Source organism: Panthera pardus, unplaced genomic scaffold (genome assembly GCF_024362965.1).
Source record: "Panthera pardus isolate Hobbes unplaced genomic scaffold, ASM2436296v1 HiC_scaffold_15, whole genome shotgun sequence".
Taxonomy (NCBI): Eukaryota; Metazoa; Chordata; class Mammalia; order Carnivora; family Felidae; genus Panthera; species Panthera pardus.
In genome coordinates, this window is record NW_026526710.1 from 13,279,925 (window position 1) to 13,294,896 (window position 14,972).

Consider the following 14,972-nt stretch of genomic DNA (forward strand, 5'->3'; position numbering starts at 1 on the left):
GTTTTTCTTTCAGCTCCCTGGCAAGAGCTTTTGGTAAGGCGCCTAGCTTGGGGTACAGCATCGAGCAGGCACCCCCTTCCCCAGCCTTTGCTGGCTTTCAGCTGGTCGGGTCCAGCCCCTTGGCTGTCTCTTAGCACCCTACTGTGTGCCAGGCCCAGTCACTGTCTTAGATGAGGAAACGGAGGCCCAGAGGGGTAAAGCAACATGCCTACAATATGTTTGTACCCTAATTCCCAGGCCACAGTCACATTTCCTCCTAATTGTCCCCCAAATGTCCAGGATCCTGTCCGGGACCACACATCTGGCTGTAATGGCCCTAAATTCTCACACACCCCCCCTTTTTTTTTTTTTTTTCTCCATAACACGGTTTACTCAAGAGGCCTGGCCGGCTATCCTGCAGAACGTCCCATCGTCTGCATTGTCCATCAGAGTCCAGCCCCTCCCGGTGGCCCCTCCCGGTCAGCTCCTGAATTGCTAACAGCCGGCCTTGCTGAGCACCTGCTATACGCCCGGCGTGGTGCCTGGTGCTGTTTGCTTTATCCCTGTGAACCCGCTCGAGTCAGATAGGTAGGTATCACCCTTGTCCCCATTCTGTTGATGAGTAAACTGAGGCCCAGGGAAGGGAAGTGACTTGCCCTGGGCCACACAGCAAGCAAGCGACAGAGCGGGATTTGAAGCCAGATGTTTGTGAGTTCAGAGCCCCTCTTGTGCACTGTTCTCCAGGAGATGACCAGGGACTTCCCAAAGCCCCCTGTCCATTCCCTGCCTAGTTGTCAGAACGGAGATGTCACTTCTGCCCTGGAGGCACCGGCTCAGCTCACCCCCGCTGCCCCCTCGGCCGTCCTTGCTGCCCACAGCTTGGACCCCCTGTGGTCCGGCCAACACAGCCAACCGGCAAAGTGACCGTGTTGCCGAAGAGCGCTACGGGTTCTCCCGTCTCAGGAGAGCCACCGTCCCCTGAAAACTGGGCCCTGGGTTGAACAAGAACCACACCTGTGTCTTCTCAAAAGGCTTCTCTGAAGCAGAGGCACTAGTCTCCGTCGCCAGCCAGGTGTTTGTAATTAGAATCCAAAAGTGTCAGGGTCAGGGGGACCCTTGGAAATCACACAGTCCGGTGTCTCACTTGCTCTTGATGGGAAACTGAGACCCAGAGAGGGCGACAGACCTGCCCAGGGTCACAGGGTGGGCCACCTTTTGGTTTTCTCCTCCCCGCTGGGGCATCACAGGAAGAGCACCGTTACCTGGGGTCCAGAGATCCGTCTCATCTGCCCACTTCGCAGCCTGGGGCAGGGACTTACTTCCCTCGGGACCTCAGTTTCCTCAAATGCAAAATGCCAGGCTGTATGCTAAACCCCTCAGGCGTCTCAATCACTGATTCCCACAGGTGAAGGAGGACCACAGGCCCTTATCTGAGCCCCGGGGGGCCAAATGTGACGAATTTGCGGTTTTTAGGGACAGACACCCTGTGTTCTGTGGATGGAGAATCCAGAGGTGAAGGTGTGGAGAGGGTAAAGATCGCCCATGTTGGCTGTGCTTCCAGATGAATTCGAGCTTCTGGGGTTTAGAGCCGCTTGGATTGCGGGCCTGGGGAAATTCTCCCATTTCGCAGAGAAGCAGACACACACTCCCCCAAAGAGAAGTCCAGTGACTCGCCTAAGGCCTCGGACCAAAGAGGGCCAGCCTTGAACGCCATCCATCAGGCTGGACACCACCTCCCTCCCCGCACGGTCGGCCCCCGCCTGTCTTTGTTCACTGAAGGGAGAGAGGTCTGCACCTGCCAGTGGGGGCTCAGAGGCCATCCTGCACAGCAGACTGAGGGCCAGGGGCACTGGGCCCCGAGTACGCTGGCTCAAGCTAGTAAATCAAACCCGAGCCGTTCAGTCTTACTCTCTTTCCCCACCGTAAAGCCGACAAATGCGGCTGCAGGGAAATGGCCCCGTGGGAGGCCCTCGGGGGTGTGCTTCTTCCTATAAACCGGGGAGGGGGGGCCACAGCCCGAGGGACAGAGAAAGGCCCTTCCTGTCCTCCTGGGCTGCCCCTCAACCCCCTTCCAGCAACAGGGAGAGATGGGGGGGGGGCCCAAATGCCGCAATGCTCACCACCCTCGTGGGCTACCAGAGAGGGGAGCTGCCTAACCACACACACAGGGGAAGAGACGGGAATCGGGCCTCTATCACAGGCTGCTCTGCCAAACCCCCTCCCCGGCTCAGGAGATTAACTGAGTCTGTTCTCATACAGTGTTTTAAATCTGATAAGGAAAACATCCATTTCGAGGCATTTGCATAATGTACTCGCTGAGGCGAAGGAATCACCTGAATGCTGATGGGGGCACCTGGGATGAACCTGACCCCTCGGGCCTCCCGGGCATCCTCCCTGCCTGGAGACAAAGGAGCTGCCCTCCTCCCCACGACTGCCCAAGGTTGCAGGCAGGCGCTGGCCCTGGGCCCCTGGATGCTATTCATTCAGCAAATACTAAATGTGCACCTAGTAAGTGCCAGGAGCTGGGCAAAGCTCTGGGAAGACAGTGACTGGTAGGGCTGCCCCTGCCCTCCCGGACATGCCAGCCTGTGGCTCTGTGTGCCTTCACCCCACTGCCCTCCACCTATACCGCAAAGCCTCTGAGGAAAGCGTGGGGGCCCCGTTTTACAGGAGACTGAGGCCCAGGGTGAGGGGGGTCCCTGCTGTGAGCCATGAAGTCAGCAGAGGTGGAAGGTATGCCTTGATGGGCCCTCTGGATTCCAAATACAGTGCCCTTCCTCTGACACCCCAGCTGTGAGGAGAAAACCAAGGCGGCTTGCTGTGGGAGCTTAGGCAGGTATCTCGCCCTCTCTGGACCTCAGTTTCCCTATCCATAGAAATAATAGTGCCCTCCTGTGCCTGGAGCTTTGCCCTCATGCCCCTTTTACTCTTCTACTGAGAAGAAGAGTACGGCTCTCCTCTTCTCAGTGATCACTATTTTATGGCTCTGGGGTCAGGCAGGTCTGGCCTTGATCGTGGCCGATCACCTCTAGCCACTCGGGCTGGCCACACGCCCTCTCTGAGCCTCAGGTTCCTTGCGAGCCAAGTGGAAATGCCAGGCAACAACGCACATCACACAGAGCCCGGAGCCTGGCGCGTGCAGTCAGTGGGAGCCGTCGTTATTATCTGCGATGGGGAAACTGAGGCTCAGAGAAGTGACGTGACCCCACCCGGAGGCAGCCAAGCTGGGATGGGACCCCAGCAGCGTCCGGCTGCACAGCCCCGGGCCGCCTCCACTTTCCTCCCCAGGTGAGGCTAGGTTTTACTGACTCATCCTGTTTCCGGAGGGAGAAGACGGGCGGGACTCAGGGCGAGGAGGCAGGTTTTGGCTAAGGTGTCTCGCACACTGTGGCCTCTAGACCGGTTGACGGTCACGGGTCTGGGAGTTGGGGATGTGACCCTGGAAGAAGAGACTCTCCTCGGACTGAGCACCTGACCTCCGTTAGCAACATAGGAGCCCTGATACTAACGTTCCCTGATAGAGCTGCAAGGACCCCCACTCTGTAGATGCGGAAACAGAGACCCGTGGTGACGCAGTGCGTTTGTGGCAGAGTCGGGACCCGAACCCAGGCCTCGTGACCGTCTGAGGGTGCCGGGCTGAGATGGGACATTCCAATGGCCGGGGCCGCTGACGTGTCCCGGCTCGTCCTAGGCCATGCTAGAGCTCCTGCTGGCGCCCAGAGCCTACTCCCCGGAGGCCCAACAGCGCGGGCACAGATACGGGAGTCTTTGTGGCTTTGACAGGGAGCAGGGAAGGGAGGCACGGTGGGCCAGAGTCAGGACCCCCTCTCTCCCCATCTGCCTCACGTGGTTGAGGAACACATGGTCCGCGAGTTGGGAGATTTCTGAAATGCTGTGTGACTTAGATAAGTGGCTTGCCCTCTCTGGGCCTCGGTCTGCTGTCGCCCTGAAGATGTTTCCAGTCCCCTGAAACGTGCCCTGAGGTTTTCCGCCTGCCCCTCGGCACCACATCGGGGAACCTCTGCGCTCAGAGCCCCCATACTGGCAAGCCGTCAGAGACCAGACTGGTGATGCCATAGGATCAGGCTGCAGGGAGGACGTCACGCCTTGACTCCAAGCTCCGATCATCTGTTGCTCTGTGGGTGGTGGACCCACTGTCCTCCAACCTTCCTCTCTAGTTTTTAAAGAGAATTCAGAATCTGGATTTTTGGATAAAATACATATCGTCAGCGAATAAAGAGAAACCTATCTAAAAAAAAAAAAATTCACATGGCCAAATCAAACTCTTGTGTGGATGGAAAACTGCCCGGGTAGAGACCTCTTTCAGAGACCGTCTCCCCCTAGCTTTGGAGAGTGAGCTGGGAGTGGGAGCACCACCTGTGGGAGGACACCCGGCCTCCGGCGGAATCTGATTACCCCTCGGCACCCCCAGGAAATGGCAGGCGGGTGGGTGGCGGGGGCGGGCAGGGGCGCCAGAGGTTGGGTTGAGAGCTCTTCCCCGGGAGGCACAGATGGTATTTTTTTTTTTTTTTTTATCAGAGTCAGCATTGGCTTCTTTCTGCTCTGATGAATAGATTCTAAAGAGGCAGTGACATTATTCGAGATAACAGAGGGAACAGAAAAAGGGTCAGCAATGGAGAGAAAATGGCAGAGCCAGCAGATAAAGGGGAGGCCGGCGGGGGCGGAGTGCCCTGGCTGGGGTGCCCCCCCCACTATGGTGATGCCCCCCACCACCCCCAAGCCCCTCTCCCTGCGGCGGGGGGCTGGAGCACCGCCCAGACCAGAGCAGGGGAGGCCCAGCCAGCTGCCGCCCTGCGTGCCTGCTCGCCCCGCATCCCGCCTCCGTGGCCCGGCTGCCCATTCCGCCTTTTCAATTCCATTCAATTAGGCCTCCCCGCTCGGAAGCTTGTCTCCTCTGATATCCAGTTTAACTGACAGGGGATTAGAGCTGTTTGTATTACACACACACTCTCGGGCCCGCTAAACCTCCGGCGGGGCCCAGGGACCCGGGTTATTTATGGAGCCCACAGTACCGTCCCTCTCAGACCTGCTTCCTTTGGGGGGTGCCAGGGGCCCTGCTGTCTGTTGCACAGCCCCGCCCCCTCCCCAGACCCCTCCACTCCAGGCCTGAGCAGTAGAGGGAAAGAGTCCAGATAGAACTGGGTCCAAATCCCAGCTCTGTCACTTGCTGGCTGTGTGGCCTTGGGCAAGCCCCTTCACCTCTCTGAGCCTCAGCCTCTTGTCAGACCATCAGCCCATAAGGTGATACGTGGGGATTAAGTCAGGTAACAGGTGTAGGGCACTGGGCGCGGTGCCTGCGTATTCACTCTGTATTTGCTCAACAAATGTGACTGCGTAACAACTCTGTGCCAGGCGTTGGTCTGAGTCACCGAGGAGGGGGCCAACCAGACCCCGTGCCTACCGTCGAGAAGCTCCCATTCCAGTACAGGAGACAGGAAATAGATTCATGGGGCTACATGAGTCCCATAGGGAGGGCCGGGCAGATGACAGCAGGGACGGTGACCATGAGGGTGATGATGACAATGATGATGGCAGAAATCTGCCGTTTCCTCTTCCTGGAACACCCCCGCCCCTTCCCATCTCTCCCTTTGACATATTTCCAAACCCTGCAGTCATCTGTTGTTACATCACCTGTCACCCCAGTAAATTGCCAGCCCCCTGAGGGCAGGTGTCACGGCTGTCTCTCTCACTGCTGTCCCCCCTGAGTCGAACACACTACCTGGCACTTAAGAACTTGAGGTTTTCTGAATGAATGAGTGAACGAACAAATGAATGAATGAATGAGGAGGAGGAGGAAAGTAGAAAGCAGCCCCTCTCACCTGCAGTAGGGAAGGCTACCCCGCTCGGCTTAGGAGACTTGGCTGCCCCAGCCCTCCAAAGGGGTTTTCTGGGTTTGGGAACGGGTGGGGGTTGGGGTCTTGGTTGGAAAGGGGTGGGGCACTTCCTTTCTTATCTTTTCTTCACTCAAAGGGAAAGAGGGGCCTCCACAAACCCTCCCTCTCTCAGCAGCTAGGGCACCGGGGAGACAAAGAGCATTTCTAAAGTCCTTTGAAGGGCTGGGCTGGAAGGCCCCCAGCACAGGAAACGCCCCCAGCACCGGTCTGTGCCCCCTTCCTCGCTCCATTTACCAGGCTTTGGGGGCCCCTGGCCGTGGGGCGGTGCAGGTCTGGCCATTCATCAAACGTGGTGCAATAAAGTAACAGCCATCGGTCCCTATACACGTTCCCCATGGCGGGCTTGACATGCACAAGCGCTCTTCCTTCTCAGCACGGTTCTCTGCGGCGGGCAATGTCCCCATTCTCCAGAACAGAAACCGAGGCCGAGTTGTGGTGGGGCATGCCCAACCTCACCCAACCGGGAAGGAAGGGAGCTGGATGGAACCCAAGACTGAGGTTAGACACCTGCTCATCTAGCAGAAGGGAAGACTGAGGCTCAGAGAGGGGAAACGGCTGGTCCTCAGACTCACGGCCTTGTTACAGGAGGAACCAGGTGGAAACAGGTCTGCCCGACTCCAAATCCCGTTTGCAGTCTCTACCCTGCAGTTTCCTCCTCAGCTCAGGTGCCCAGATTGTTTCGGATTTGTATTAGGTCCAGAGTGGGCAGTAAGGGCTTCAAATTGACTACGCAGCCACTGTTGAGCCCTTCAAGGGCCGATCCTCGCTGGTAACAGAGAGGTCATCCAGTCGGAAGGGTAACATATTAAGATGTAAAGAGTTATAAGAATTAAATGACAAATAGAAACTGCGGACCCTCTCACAGGGGCGCATGTATGGTTCATTTTTCTGAGGAGTTGGTCGGGGAGGTTGGCCTTGAGGAACCCACGGATTTGGGAAATGGAAGCCCATATGATATCTTACAATTACAATGAATTAATCGTCATTATAATGACAGGAACCATTAATAATCGCTGTAATCAGACCCCAAGTTAATAGGTCTTACTGTTCCCATTTCACAGATAAGGATGCTGAGGCTCAGCGAGATGAGGTGATGTGCCCGAGGCCAGCCAGCTGGTAAGTGGGACTGAAGCCCAGACCCTTTGACCCCAAAGCCACTTTCTCTCCCTCTACCCTGGACAATCTCACAGGATCTCACAAGCAAGCGACTGTCTGGCCCGGGTCTAAATGGCTGGGCCAACATTGCTTCCCAGAGCATGCTTCTTGGTCACGGAACCCAGGGGACGTACCACCTGGCACTGGGGTCCCAGGGGTGAACAAGACCCATCCTTGCCCTCCAGTGCTCACAGGGAAGAGCCAGATAAGCAAACTGACAATGACCGTAAAGATCAACAGGTTCTGAGTTACCCTGGGAGCCCAGGAAGGGGTGGGACACATCCCATCTGGTGTGTGGGGATGGGATCAGGGGAGGCTTCCTGGAGGAGGAGATGCCTGGGCAGAATTTTGGCTGAGTTGGGAGGTGAAGGAGGGCGTTCTAGGCAGCAAAGGCACTGAGGCGAGCAGTGCTGGACCATGTGCAGAGAAGCCCCAGGTGGTTTGGTGTTCAGATGGTGCCCGGAGCCAACATGAGGCAAGGTTATCCTGAGAGCCCTGGGGAGCCAGGGTGGGAAGTAGGCACCCGAGGGCAGGTCACAGCTGTGCTTTGGAAAGTCCCCCAGCTGTGGCATCATGAATGCATGGAGAAGGGCAGTGGGAAGTGAGGGACGGCAGCGTCTAGAAGGTAGCAGTGGCATTAGGGACAGATGGAGAGGTGGTGACCGATGGGAAGATAAGCAGGGTGCCTGGAGGGACCTTCTGATTTGGGGGTCCAATTTGTCTCCTCTGTTCAGGGAGCAGATACACTCCTTTTTTTACCAGTCTCCTGCCTCTGCTGACTCCCTAGTTGGCCTGGGTGTCTTTTATGCCTTTTCTATTAGTGCCCTAGGGCTGCCATGACAAAGTGCCACAGACTGGGAGGCTGGAAACAACACAAATACTTTCTCGCACGGTTCCGGAGGCTGGAAGTCTGAAAGCAGGGTGTCAGCAGGGCCACGCTCCTTCCACGACTCTGAGTGGAATCCTTCCTTGCCTCTTCCGGCTCTGGAAGTGGCCGGCAGTCCTGGGCATCCCCCGGCTCACAGCTACATCCCTCCACTCTCTGCGTCTGTGGCCACACAGCGGCTTCTCCCCGTGTCTCCGTCTCACGTGACATTTCCCCTTCTCATAAGGACACCAGTCACACGGGATCAGGGCCCACGCTGATGACCTGATCTTACCTCGATGACATCTGCTGTGACCAAATAAGGTCACATTCACAGGTACCAGGGGTCAGGGCTTCGCCGCGTCTTTTGGTGAGGGACACAACAGAACGCCTAACACTCTGAAGGGCAGGCATTTTCCCGGTTCACGTCTTCAGCTCCCAGCCCTCGCCCAGAGCCCGGTGCGTGTCAGCACTCAGAGCGGGAGGTCATGGGACGAACAACGAGCCGATGGAGTCGAGGCGTCCGGCCTCTCCTCCGTGCTGACCCCCACTCCTCTGACAACGCAGCAGCCCCAGCCCAGCCGGCATCTGGGCCACACAGGTCTCCAGGGCCGCCTTTCCTGTGGGTTGTTCTCTGAAAGAAGTGGTGTTGATGTCAGCAGATGCCTGTCACTTTCCTTCCCCAGCAAAATCTCAACTGTCAGAGTAAGTGAAATAGTCATTGCCTATCCCCGCGTTTGAGATTTTATTGACAGTTTCATTGTCACCCAAAAAAACCTCCTTTTCTCCGTTGGCATTTTTATCAGGTGATTCTGGGGGCAGGAGGGGGATGAAGGGCTGGCTCCTGAAAACGGGTTTTGGCAGGTGGTGGGGGCTGGTTCCCCGGCCTGGGGGCAGCGCGGGCAGAAGACCCCCACGGTGGGCTCCACCATGCCTCGACTCCCGCCAAAAACTGCTGGGTACCCCGTCCAGGGGGCAGGAGGGAAGTGAGAGATTGGGGGGCCCCTGGAAATAGCCACGGTGGCCGAACGGGGCTGCCCAGTTTGGTGGGTCTTTAGGCCCCTCTCCTGCCTTCCCCAGTGGGCACTGGGGAGGCATCCGGGGGCTGGGGTGAGAGCATTCAGAATCAGACCACGTGGGTGAAGTTCTCAGCTCAGCGATATGTACTTTAGGGCAAGTACTTTGCCCCACCGATCCTCAGTGACCCCATCTGTTAAATGGGGTAGTAGCAGGTAAATTCCATTGGCTGAGGCTTCTTTGGACTGAGTACCCATTACGTGGTTCGGTCCTCACCAGAATCCAGACAGCCGGATGCCCTCAGGATCTTCACTTTAATGGTGCAGAGAGGCAAGGTGGCCCGGCCAAGGCCGGCCACCCCAGCCGGGAGGTGGCGAGAGTGGTTTGAACCCAGAATGTGAGCCTCCCAGCTCACCCGTGACTCCGCCCCGTAGGATTTGTGGCAGAGTGCAGGCAGTAACGTGACACCGCGCTGGCACCCAGGAAAAAGCTGTCTGCTGTTCTGATCGTCATTGTTGTCATTGTTGTCATTGTTGTCGAATGGGCCCCTCGGCAGCCACCCTGTCCCTGGGGCTCGTGGGTGGGTGTTGGCCCAGGGGACGTGGAACGAGCTCAGGGGTTGCACGGGGGCCGGGGACCCAGCCAGGAGTTCCACCCCGCTCCGTGCCATGACCCCCTCTGCGTCCCCCCTCCCCGGCCCCCAGCAGTGCTGCAGGTGGGACGGTCGGTTACCAAGCGGGCAAGGGCAGCTGGCTAGGGTGGCAAGCCCAGGCCTTGCAAAGCTGCTTCGCCGCATCCAAGCTGCGCAGATGGGAAACGAGGCCCGGAGAGCCGCCCCTGCCTGGGGCTGCCCAGCCAGGCAGGTGAATACAGCAGTGAAGTTAAAACAACGGATTCTCGAGTCAGCTGGATCTGAGTTTGAGTTCTGCTGCGCCCACTGTGCCTGGGACGAGTCTCACTGAGGCGCAGCTTCCTCCTCTGTCCAGTGAGGTGACCTCAGTGACACTGCACAGAAATTAGCACAACGGGGGCGCCTGGGTGGCTCAGTCCGTTAAGCGTGCGACTTCGGCTCAGGTCATGATCTCGCGGTTCGCGAGTTTGAGCCCCGCGTCGGGCTCTGGGCTGACAGCTTGGAGCCTGGAGCCTGTTTCAGATTCTCTGTCTCCCTCTCTCTCTGTTCCTCACCCCCCGCCCCCGCACTCTGTCTCTCTCTCAAAAATAAACAAAGATTTTTTTTAAAAATTAAAAAAAAAAAAAAAAAAGACCTCAAACGCCAAACCCCTCTGGGTGCCCAGGAGGAGAGTGAGGCCCAGGGAGAGAGAAGACTTTCCCCGGAGGAGCCGAGCTGCAGAGTTGGGCTGGCTTCTCCACCTCCAGACTCCTGGCCCTGTGCTGTTACCACCTCCCGGCCCGGCCCACCTCCTCCGCTGAGCCCCTTCTGGCCCTGGCCTGCCCTCCTTCCCGTGTCTTGGCTCCCGTGGCTTCGAGAGCCCGTGCGGCGGGGCCCGCGGCGAGAAATGCCATTCTGCCTCTCCCCGGCACACTGAAGGTTTTGAAAGTTAAAGTATTACCGTCGGCTTTGTTGTTGCCTAACTACGACAGACAAATTGAGAACCAGTTGTCAAAATGTCAGTGCACAACAAATCAACATGCAGAAGGAATCACAGCGCTCCGTGGTGTATAATTAAACAAAAAATCCCTTTTAGAAATTTCAGCGAGCGTTGGTTCCACTTTATATTTGTCTGTGTGATTAATAAAGGCGGCTAATTTTCAGACTTTAAAAACAGCTAGAAAATAGCTCCTAATTACATATTAGGTTCCTAGCGGCCCCCGCTGAGCTCCGCCGGCATTGGTGGGCCGAAGAATTTGGCAGATCCTTAATTGCATTCTGAGCATCATCTAATTTTAGTTAAATGTAATGTAATCAGCAGCAGATGTCTGAAATAAAATATGAATTATGAATATGATAAAATTTCATTCTTGAATAAAAAAGTAATTTGCTATTTAGTTCATTAAAGTCTTAGAGGTTTATTAGGAACAGGTATCTCCAGCCCCGCGAGGTGGTGTGTTAAATGACATTTGGGAGAAAGGGAGACGCCCTAAAGGGACGGGGGACTTTACCCAGGAGTGTCCAGTTGGGATTAACGACCATGGGGCGTCGGGGAGGGCCCTGCGTCCACCGCAGCCTGATGACGGGGTCGGGGTGGGGGACTTGCCACCCAGAGCTAGTGTTCCCTGGCCTTGGAGAGGGGCGTGTGGGGGACTAGTTCCCGGTGACACGGCTGTATGCCAGGCACTCTGCCAAGCTCGGTGACACCGTGGGAGGCGAAGATCGGCATCCCGGCTACCGGGCAGGATTTCAGTCTCGGCCTCTTACTGTCTGTGCAACGTTAGGGCCTCAGGTTCCCTTTCTGTAAAATGGGGCTAATGATAGCCCCCCTCAGACATTCTGAGCGGTACCTGGAATGTGGCAAAGCCCCCGCTGGGGGCGTCGGTATCATTAGTTGCGGAAGTCCTGGTAAATCAGTGTTAAAACGCCTTCTTTTGTTTTGTCTTTAGAAGCAGCCCGGTGATGCGGAGACGACAAACTCTATTTTGTTCTTCAGCTGAGACTCAGAGAAGTTCAATAACCCACCAAAGGCGGCACAGCTAGTAACTGCCGGAGCTGGGAATTGCACCTGGGACCAGCCCTGCTCCTAGTGTTTTCCCCTGCATCCCAGGGCAGCTCTGGGAGAGCTGGCCCGGGGGTCTTGGGCTGAAGATTCTGGAAGGGGGCTGGGCAGGGGGTGGGGGGAGCAGGGCCCATTGCCCCCGATTCAAGGTAGAGAAAGGCCAGTAAGGCGCGGGAGGCAGGGCAGAGGGTCTGGGCTGGTACCCTGAGCTCTGCTGGAAGCCACTCTGGGCCGTGGCGGGGACGGAGGCTGCCCCTTATCCCAGCTTCACGCAAACCAATAATTTTCCACAATTATCTGGAAAAGATTAATTAGCAAAGTGCACCATATTGACTCAAGGCTGCCCTGGCGATCGATAAACTTGGGAGAGTCTCCCAGGTGCCTGGAGAAAGGACCAGAACTTGAAAATGGGGAGGGAAGCCCGGCTTTGACAGATCTGAGCCTCATCTTGCAGCTCTGGGGAGAGGAGAGCAGGCTCCCCAGGGGGTGTAGGGGGCTGGTGGGACGGCCGCTGTGGAGGGAACCCCTCTTCTCTCGGGCTCCACTTCCCTTTGCTGACGTGGCAGCCTGCTGGGGGCTGAGGGAGCTTAAAGGATCCGCCGTGGCTGCCTTTTCCAGGGTGAACGAGGACATCTGGTCTTCGTGAAGAACCACAGAAGGTCCACTGGTTCTGGTTGGGGCAGAACTGAGTGTGGTCAGAAGGGCAGGATTGGGCTCAGGTGGACCCACCCCCCACTCCCTGCTGGGTGCCCCCCACAGTCTCCTGGCCTCTCTGGGCCTCGGTGCCCTCCTCTGAGACCCAGCGGTTGAGAGTTTTTTCAGTGGGCCGGTGGACGCCCGCAGCCCAGCCCTGTGCCCGGCCCGGAGCAGGTGCGGGGCTAACGGAGGCCACTGTCACAGTGGACCAGATCTCCACTCGTCCTGCATCCGTGAGCATCCCGGCAGGACCCAGCGAGCCGCTCGGAGGGCACAGGTGAGGAGAGCTCCAGAAGGGGAGTTCTGAGGAGAAAGGTGCGGACCCTCAGGGCCGGGGAACAGCAGGGACCCTTAGATCTGAAGGGACAGAAATGGAGCTACAATAGCCCGGTAGTTGGGGAACCACAGAGGGAGTGCCACCGGGCGGGAGCCGTGGGCTCCAAGGGACACAGCCTCGGCCAATGAGTCAGGGCAGGAGTGTCCCCAACCTCCCTTTTTCCGCCCCTCCCAGCCTCGCAGGGGATGATCCCTCCTGGAAGCCAGAGGCGGGGGGGAAGCCTGTGGAGGTCAGCTATCCAGGGCATGGGGAAGAACGCGGGGACAGGTGGAAAAGGGGAGAGCCCACCATAGCCCCCATCCTGGGAATTTGGAAAGCTTTTGGAGGGGAGGTGGAGAAAGCTTCTGGGTGGGAGTAGAGACGAGGGAGTCCTAAGCCGGCATGGTCTTCACCCCATGTGGCTAACACAGGGTCCCACGTGCCCTCTCCCCAGGGCTCCTCCCCTCTCTCCATGGGGCCTCCCCCTGTCCATAAGAATCTCATGCCACATCTAGTGCTCCCAAAACAGTGCTCCCTGGGAGTTGGAGAGGATGGCCGGACAGGCCTGGGTTCACCAGTTCCCAACTGACTTGTGCCCTGGGCTTGGCACTTCACCTCTGTGACGTTGGAGAGGCCACGTCAGCCAAGTCAAAGCACAAAGCGAGATGCTCGACGTATAGGAGGAGCTCTGGACCCCCATTGCCTTCCTCCCTCTCTCCGCCCTCTTTCCAATCAGCCTCCGTGACGTCACGCGTTCGTCTAATAGCGCCTGGGCTCCTGCCACGTGCCAGGCCCACGCCAGGCCCCGACCCAAGCTGCGGAGAAACTGAGAATCATTTGTCCTGCAATGAAAACTGACAGAGCATCTCCTATGAGCTCGGCTCTGGGGACACAGTAGTGACAAGACCATGCTGGACTCTGCTCTTGTGAGGTCCACGGTGTCTCAGGGAGGCTGACTTCAAGCTGAAGTTTCTGGAGCCTGGGTGCTGTGTCAGGGTGACCCAGAGGGCTGCAGGATGGGGGGTCAGCCGTGCGCATCGAGGAAAGAGCCCCCTCTTGTATTCTCAGCCCGGGAGCTGGGAGGCTGTCCCCGGATGGCAGGCACAGTGTGCAAAGCCCCAGGAGATGGGCCCGGGCAGCCCTAAATCCTGGGCACGGAAGGTCCCCAGAAGGCTGGATGCCTCATTCAGGTGCCTTCCCCTCCCTGTGCCTCCCCTCACTGGTCTGTCCCCCACTGCCTCACCTCCTTCCAGGCCCGGAGGCCGCCTGCCTGCCGCCCCCTGGCCACTCCCCAGTCCGGGTCAGCCGCCTGTCCCCGCTGTATTCATCAAGGGCATGACAGCTAAAATTCATTTGAAGATGAAGAAAGTGCCCGCTAATCCGTTCTGCGAGACATTGATAGACTAGCAGCTCAGGGAGAATTGCACAGCAGTAATGAAATTAGGCTAAAACTGCTGGCGGATTGCAGATAATTGCCCTTGTCTGTCACTCGGAATAACATCTCCCAAATCCAACACAAGGATTGTTCAACTTGCAGGAATTTCTTTTCTTTTCTTCTTTCTTTTCTCTCTTTCTTTCTTTCTTTCGGAAAGGCAGGGGAGGCAAAGCCAGTGGGGGGCTTTGTCTCTCAGAGGTCTGAGCAGGTGGAGCTCGTATCACCGTGGTGACAAAGTCCCCGGCCCGGCCCCGGCCCCGGAGCCCTGGCCTCCACCGCTCAGGACAAGGGGGCGGAGAAAGGGGCTGGGCCACAGTCCCAGGACATTCCTCCCAGGGCCCCTTGTGGGTCTCCCCCCCTCCCCAGAGCCTTGATGTCTCCTTCATGCCCACCCCCTTCCACCAGTAGGTTCTAGCCGGCAAAGCCCTAGGTGGAAAGTGGTAAGCAGGGAACTCGTGCAGAACTGGAGCTACAGTGAGGCGCCTGGGTGGCTCAGTCGATTAAGCATCCGACTTCAGCTCAGGTCATGATCTCAGGGTCCGTGGGTTCAAGCCCCACGTCGGGCTCTGCGCTGACAGCTCGGAGCCCGGAGCCTGCTTGGGATTCTGTGTCTCCCTCTCTCTCTGCCCCTCCCCTGCTCACACTCTGTCTCTCAAAAATGAATAAACGTTTAAAAAAAAAAAAAAAAAAAAGAACTGGGGCTATGGCAACGGATTTGGGGAGGAAGCAGAACCCAGTTAGAAGAGCAGTCCCAGGGATTGTGTTCAAGTTGCATTTGCCTTATGCTGAGGCAACATCAGTCCTTCTGGTAAGAGAATGGACAGACTCTGGGGGATGGGGACAGATGAAGTCTCCCCAAGCCCCTCTCTGGGGCTGCCATGGGGATCCAGGCTCCTGGAGAGGAAAGTTCCACGAAGGGACA

The 14,972-nt window shown here is 57.4% G+C and overlaps 1 long non-coding RNA gene across 2 annotated transcripts; it reads left to right on the forward strand.

The window, feature by feature from the left end:
* Positions 1-360: 360 nt before the first annotated feature.
* LOC109277475 (uncharacterized) lies at positions 361-14,688 on the forward strand. Of its 2 annotated transcripts, XR_008422157.1 has the most exons (5): positions 361-567; positions 6,956-7,010; positions 7,871-9,921; positions 11,491-12,576; positions 13,352-14,688. It is a non-coding gene; the product is annotated as an uncharacterized LOC109277475 (long non-coding RNA). The 2 variants fall into 2 exon arrangements; XR_008422156.1 differs by having other exon boundaries at positions 6,956-9,921.
* The last annotated feature ends 284 nt before the right edge of the window (positions 14,689-14,972 follow it).